This window comes from Camelus ferus, chromosome 27 (assembly GCF_009834535.1).
Source record: "Camelus ferus isolate YT-003-E chromosome 27, BCGSAC_Cfer_1.0, whole genome shotgun sequence".
NCBI classification, from domain to species: Eukaryota; Metazoa; Chordata; class Mammalia; order Artiodactyla; family Camelidae; genus Camelus; species Camelus ferus.
Genome location: NC_045722.1, coordinates 23,266,576 through 23,274,197, shown reverse-complemented (window position 1 = coordinate 23,274,197; position 7,622 = coordinate 23,266,576).

Genomic DNA, 7,622 nt, shown 5'->3' with positions numbered 1-7,622 from the left:
TGATTGGATGTTGAGTAAATAACTAGGTGTGTGTACACGTTGAGCTTGTTACTGTGGAAGACAAGTATAACAGTTATATTTGTCATTTAAACGTTAAAATCAAAAATTGTTCTCAGTGTAGAGGTAATATTTAAGACAACTGTATCACGGGGGTGGCGAGGATAAAGGGACTTAAATGGCGTTTAAGTATCAACATTCCACTTGAACAGATAAATGCTAATATAACAAGTAGACTGTGATAAACTTCATGTGTATATTGAAGTCCCTGGAGTTAACCATTGAATATACTAGACAAAGAGACACACTCATAAATGTAGATAAATCAAAATGGAAATTTAAGAATGCACATATGACCCACTTGAAGACAGATAAGGGGAAACAGGAGAAAAACAAAAAGTAAAATGACAGGCTCACATCCTAACGTATCAGTGATTACGTTACATCTGGTTGGACTTAAATTCCATCACCCTTGCCAGTGATTGGTTCACAGTGTGTGACCTGTATCTGGACAAAGAGTGTGAATAAATGCTTCCTAGACGTTTCCAGGAATGTTCTTTCCCACTTTAAGGTGAGAGCCATGAATGTCAGTCTCTCTGTGTCCAGATGTGAACAAGCAAACGGTTGGTTTCCAGTTGCTATAAGCAACCATCTACCAACTATGAAAAAACATGTAGATAAGAATGACGCTGATTGGCAGAGCAGAGAGACGGAAAACTGTTTTCAGTGACGTCTTAAAAGGAATTATTATTGAGTAAGTAGTTGAATCTATTATAATGGGTTTTTTTTAATTAAGAAAAAACTTTCTCCTCATTTTTTAATTGAAATATAGTTGATTTGCAATGAATGTTGTGTTAGTTTCTGGTGTAGAGCATAGTGATTCAGTTATATACATATATTCTATTTATTCTTTTTCATTATAGGTTACTACAGATATTGAATATAGTTCCCTGTGCTATACAGTAGGACCTTGTTGTTTATCTATTCTGTACATAATAGTTTGTATCTGCCAATCCCAAACTTCCAGTTTACCTCTTCCCACCCCCGCCTGCCCACCTGGTAACCATAAGTTTGAGGAAAAACCACTATTTTCACTGAAAAGTTATTTCTGAAAAATAAAAATAATTACCCACTACATCCACATAATTTTTTAAAAGCTTGGCATAGCTTTTACAAACATTAAAAGCAAAGCAAACTTACTCTTGTTACTTACTGATGTATTTTAGTGAGTGCCTTAACCATACCTATCTGTAATACCTCATTATTGCATTTGTCTGAAAAAGGCAATTTTAACATAATATTTTAAAACATAATTGCCTAAGTTTTCATCAAAATTCTAATTTAGAGTTTATAGATTAGAAATTGTTGACATACCCAGTTGACTCTTGTGTGTGGAACATACATTTTTTTCCTTTTAAATAGTCATTATTTTTTTAGAGCAGTTTCAAGTTCACAGCAATATTGAGCAGAAAGCGCAGAGTTCCCATATAACCCCTGCCACACAAATGTGTATATAGCTTCCCCTACAGTCAGCACTGACACAAGAATGTTGCATTTATTACAGCTGATGAACTTACACTGACAAATCCTTGTCACCCAACATTCACAATTTTTGTTAGGGTTCACTCTTGGTTTTACACATTCTATGGGTTTTGACAAATGCAAAGTGACATGTATCCATCATTAGGGCATTTACAGAATAGTTTTGCTACCCTACAGATGCTCTGTTTATATATTCATCTTTCCTGGCAACCACTGATCTCTCTACTGTCTCTGTATTTTGCCTTTTCCAGAATGTTGTATAATTGGAATCAGATGATAGTAGTTAGCCTTTGTAGGCTGGCTTCTTTCACTTGATGGCTCGTTTCTTTTTAGAGCTGAATAATGTTCCATCACTTGGATGTATCGCAGTTTACCCATTCATCTACAGAAGGACATCTTGGTTGCTTCCATTTTTCGGCAATTATGAATAAAGCCTCTCTAAACATAGTGTGCGGTTTTTTTGTGTGTGGACATATTCTTCAGCTCATTTGGGTAAATACCAAGGAGCATGATTGCAGGATCTTGCAGTAAAAGTATTGTTAGTTTTGTCAGAAATCACCTGTCTATCAAAGCAGCTGTATGTACCATTTTGCATTCCCAGCAATGAAGGACATTTCCTGTTACGTTACATCCTTGCCAGTATTTGTCAGTATTCTGGATTTTGGCCATTTTAATGGGTGTATAGTGATAGAATGTTGTCTTAATTTGCATTGCCCTGAGGACAAAGGATGTGGAGCATCTTTTCATGTGCTAATTTTCCATCTGTATCCGTTCTGTTGGTAAGGGGCCAGTCATGCCTTTTTCCTGTTTTTACATTGGGTTTTTGCTATTGTTGAGTTTAAACTGTTCTATGTATATTTTGAAACAACAGTCCTTTATGTCTTTAGGTTTATCCTTTCTGTCTTTTGCTAATATTTCCTTCCACTCTGTGGCTTGTCTTCTCATTTTCTTGACATTGTCTTTCACAGAGCAAGTTTTTAATTTTTATAAAGTCAAGCTTATCAATTCTTTTTTTTTCCCCTCATAGATCATGCCTTTGGTGTTGTATTTTAAAAGTCACCACTATGACCAGGGCCATTTAAGTGTTCTTCTATGTTATCTTCTAGGAATTATACAGTTCTTCATTTTACATTTCCGTCTATAATTTATTTTGAGTTAATTTTTGTGAAGGCTGCAAAATCTGTCTATATTCTTTTTTTGCATGTCAATATACAGTTGTTCCAACATCCATTGTTGAAAAGATTATCTTTGCTTCATTGTATTGCCTTTACTCCATCAAAAATCAGTTGACTGTCTATATGTGGGTCCACTTCTGAGGTTTGTAGTCTGTATCACTGATTTGTCTGTTTTTTCACCAGTTCCACACTGTCTTGAGTACTGTAGTTTTATAGTGAATCTTGAAGTCACGTAGCATCAGTTCTGATTTTCTTCTCCTTCAGTATTGAGTTCTCTATTCTGAGTCTTTTGCCTCGACATATAAACTTTAAAATCCCTTTGTTGGTTTCCACAAAATAACTTTCTTCAATTTTGACTGGGATTCTATTGAATCTATAGATCAAGTTGGATAGAACTGACATCTTGAGGATATTTTTTCCTATCCATGAATATGGAATATGTCTCCATTTATTAAGGTCATTTTTAAATTTCTTTTCATCAGAGTTTTGTAGTTTTCTTCATATACATCTTATACATATTCTAGATTTACACCTAAGTATTTCATTTGGGGAGGTGCTAATGTTAATGCATTTTTAATTTCAAATTCTACTTGTTCATTGTGCTATAGCAGAGCAATTGACTTTTAAATATTAATCTCGTATATGGCAACCTTGCTGTAATCACTTAGCAGTTCTGGGAGGGTTTTTTCATCAATTCTTTTGGATTTTATATGTAGATGATTATATCATCTATACATAGACGGTTTTACTTCTTTCTTCCCAATCTGTATACCTTTTATTTCCTTTTCTTATATAATTGCATAATTGGAACTTCCAATACAGAGTTGAAAAGGAATGGTGAGAGGGGACATCCTTGCCTCATTCCTGATATTAGCAGGAATGCTTTAAGTTTCTAACCATTAAGTGTGATGTGAGTGGTAGGTTTTTTGGTAAATGTGTTTTTACCAAGTTGAGAAACTTCTGCTCTATTCCTTAGAGTGCTAAGATTTTTATTATTATTATTATGGATGGGTGAAAGCTCTCCAGAGAAACAGAACCAAAAGGATATATCAGATACATGTATATAAGAGGAGATTTATTATGGAAATTGGCTCATGTGGTTATGGAGGCCAAGAAGTACCAAGGTCTGCCGTCTGCAAGGTGGAGAACTAGGAAAGACTGGTGCAATTCAATCTAAGTCCCAAGGCCTGAGAACTGGGAGGCTAGTGCTGTAAACCCCAATCTGAGTCTAATAGTTCAAGAACCAGGAGCGTGGATGTCTGAGGGCAGGAGGAGATGGACGTCTCAGCTCAAGCAGAGAGAGTGAATTTGTCCTTCCTCCACCTTTTTGTTCTATTTGGGCCCTCAGACTATTGGATAGATGATGCTCACCCACATTGGGAGGGCTGTCTGCTTTGCTCAGTCACCAATTCAAATACTTACCTCTTCTAGAAACACCCTCACAGACACACTCAGAAATAATGTTTTACCAGCTAACTGGGCATCCCTTAGCCCAATCACCTTGACGCACAAAATTAGTCATCTTAATGGGTGTTGGATTTTGGCAAATTTTTTTTTTTTTTTTGCATCTATTGTATGATCATGTGATTTTTCTTTTTTTGCCTGTTGTTGGGGTAGATGTCATTAATTCATTTTTGAATGTTGAACCAGCCTTGCATACCTGGGATAAATCCCACCTGGTTGTGGTGTATAATTCTTTTTATACATTTTTGGATTCGATTTGCTATATTTTGTTGAGGATTTTTGCATCCATTTTTTTAGATTGAAGTACAGTCAGTTACAATGTGTCAATTTCTGGTGTACAGCACAATGTCCCAGTCATGCATATACATACATATATTCATTTTCATATTCTTTTTCATTAGAGGGTATTACAAGATATTGAATATAGTTCCCTGTGCTATACAGAAGAAATTCCAGGTTTTTAAAATCTATTTTTATATATAGTGGCTAACATTTGCAAATTTCAAACTCCCAAATTTATCCCTTCCCACCTCCTTTCTCCCAGTAGCCATAAGATTGTTTACTATGTCTATGGGTCTGTTTATGTGTTGTAGAGTTCTTTTTTTTTTCTTTTTAGATTCCACATATGAGTGATACCATTTGGTATTTTTCTTTCTCTTTCTGGCTTACTTCACTTAGAATGACAATCTCTAGGTCCATCCATGTTGCTGCAGGCCAGAAAAAGCCAGTTTCGGGGAACCTGGTCCTGGTGCGTCACCTGCACGACGTATCTCAGCAGCTGCACCTGCTGGTTCCCCAACTCGGCTGTCTGCTTGCGCACGCGATCCCTCAGCACATGGTAGGATAGCAGAGAAATAATTACCATATTATAGGCGGCCTGACATTTCTCTTTGCATATGTGATTTACTAGCTTGGTATTTTAAATACATTGGCGCCAAGATCCGTGTTACAATCGAACATTCCACTATGGAGTAGGAGAAAGGCACAGAGTAAATTCAAGAAGTTAATGGTCTCATGGCAACAGGGGAGACCACATTTCATCTTCCGCCACAAACCTGGCCCTCCTTCAGCACCGCCCATCTAGGGGAAGGGTCCCATCCTTCTTCAAGTTGCACAAGCTGGAGCCTGAAGACACATCCCGGCACTGCCTCCGCTCACCAACTGGCCCCCTAAGTGCGCATGCGCGCTCCCAGCACTCACAAAGTCTTCTTTATTCCATCTTTGAAAGAGCGCTTGGACCATCTGCTGCGCTCCACCCCCTTCGTCTGGGCTCCTCTCATTGGCCCTGGTCCCACAGTACCTCCTACACTTGGCAGCCAGAGTATTTGCTTGTTTGTTTGTTTAATATTATTTTATTTTTACAACCACACCTGTAATCTTGTCAGCAGCTATTAAACACGTCTAAAGAATCACAAGCTCACACATCACAGGGGAAGAATAACTTGAGGCCTCTGATCAGATGGCAAAGAAAGACAAAAACGTTTGCTAACACTGTTGCCAACTCCGGGGGAAGCAGACACTGTTGCTGATGGCCATGTATATGAGGAAGTGTCTATCCAGCCATCACCACGGTCATTTAACAGTATTTATCAAAGTTATACAATTGCATACTCTGGGACCCCTTTAGGGGGGAAGGGAAGATAATTAGGTTTATTTATTCATTTATTTCTTAATGGAGGTACTGGGGATTGAACCCAGCACCTCATGCATGCTAAGCAGGCACTCTACCACTGAGCTATACCCTCCCCTATTTTGGGACTCCTTTTTAAAAAGTTATCCTACAGGGCAAAGTGTTGTAAACTGGTGATTTATTGTGCCATTGTTTGTAATAGCAAATGATTGCAAATCACCTAAAGGCTTATCAGTAGGGGACAGGTTAAAATGTATAAGGGTATATTCATATCGGGAAATTGTACACAGCTGTGACAAACAAGGAGGAACTTCCCTAGGTACAGACCTAGGATATTCTTTGAGATGTATGGTTACATGAAAAATACAAGTTGCAAAGTGGTATTGTGAACTCATGTATATTTCTTTGAACATGTGTAAAAGGGTAAAATCTCTCTGGAACCATACACCCAAAACTGTTCACACTGAGCCTCACTGAGGGAGCTGAGTGTCTGCAGGGAGAGGCTGTCCCCTCTCTCCTCTATTGTTACTTTAGTTTCAAACAATGTTACAACTTTTCCCACTCAAAAAATGACTAAGAGGAAGGGGTAAATGTAGCTCAATGGTAGAGCACGTGCTTAGCATGCAGAAGGTCCTGGATTCAATCCCCAGTGCCTCCATTAAAAAAAGAATTTAAATAAATAAATAAATAAATAAATAGACCTAATTACCTCCCTCTCAACAAAATAAAACAAGCTTAAAATAATAAATTATAAAAATAACTACATAAAATTTATAAAATACCTCATGCCTGGCATATTGTAGCTCCTCCCTTTTTTTTTTTTTTTTTGATTGAAGTATAGTCAGTTTACAATGTGTCCATTTCTGGTATATAGCATAATTTTTCAATCCTACATATACATACACATATTTTTTCAAATTCTTTTTCATTATAGGTTACTACAAATTATTGAATATGGTTCCCTGTGCTATACAGAAGAAATTTGTTTTTTAAATCTATTTTATATATAATAGTTAATATTTGCAATTCTTGAACTCCCAGTTTATCCTTTCCCACCCCCTTCCGCCTGGTAACCTTGTTTGTTTACTATGTCTGTGAGTCTGTTTCTGTTTTGTAGATAAGTTCATCAGTGTCTTTCTTTCTTTTTTTAGATTCTGCATATGAGTGATATATGGTATTTTCCCTTCTCTTTCTGGCTTACTTCACTTAGAATGACAATCTCCAGGTCTATACATGTTGCTGCAAATGGCATTATTTTATTCTTTTTTAGTGCTGAGTAGTATTCCATTGCATAAATATACCACAACTTCTTTATCCAGTCATCTGTTGATGGGTGGACATTGAGGTTGTTTCTATGTCTTGGCTGTTGTAAATGGTGCTGCCATGAACATTGGGGTGCATGCGTCTTTCGAATTGGAGTTCCCTCTGGACATATTCCAGGAGTGGGATTGTTGGATCATATGGTAATCTGTTTAGTGTTTTGAGGAATCTCCACACTATTTTCCATTAATTTGTCATTTCCCTATGTGTGATTGTTGGATGATGGTCCGTGTCTCCAAGAAAGCTCTGAGTGTGTCTGGTTTGGCTTCCCTGGTTTTTCGAATGTCAAACACCAATTACAGGGTAACTACTCCATAAATATTAGGTGGATGAATTCATCTTTTTCCTCAAATCAGTCAGGGTCCCAAATAGCAGCAGACAGTACCTTTAAAAGAGGTAAATGAGAAGAGTTTCAGAAAAAGATTATTTGCAAAGGTGGGGCAGGGTGAAGAGAAATCAACAGCCCAGCACCCTGGGGTGAGCATCCCTCGGGG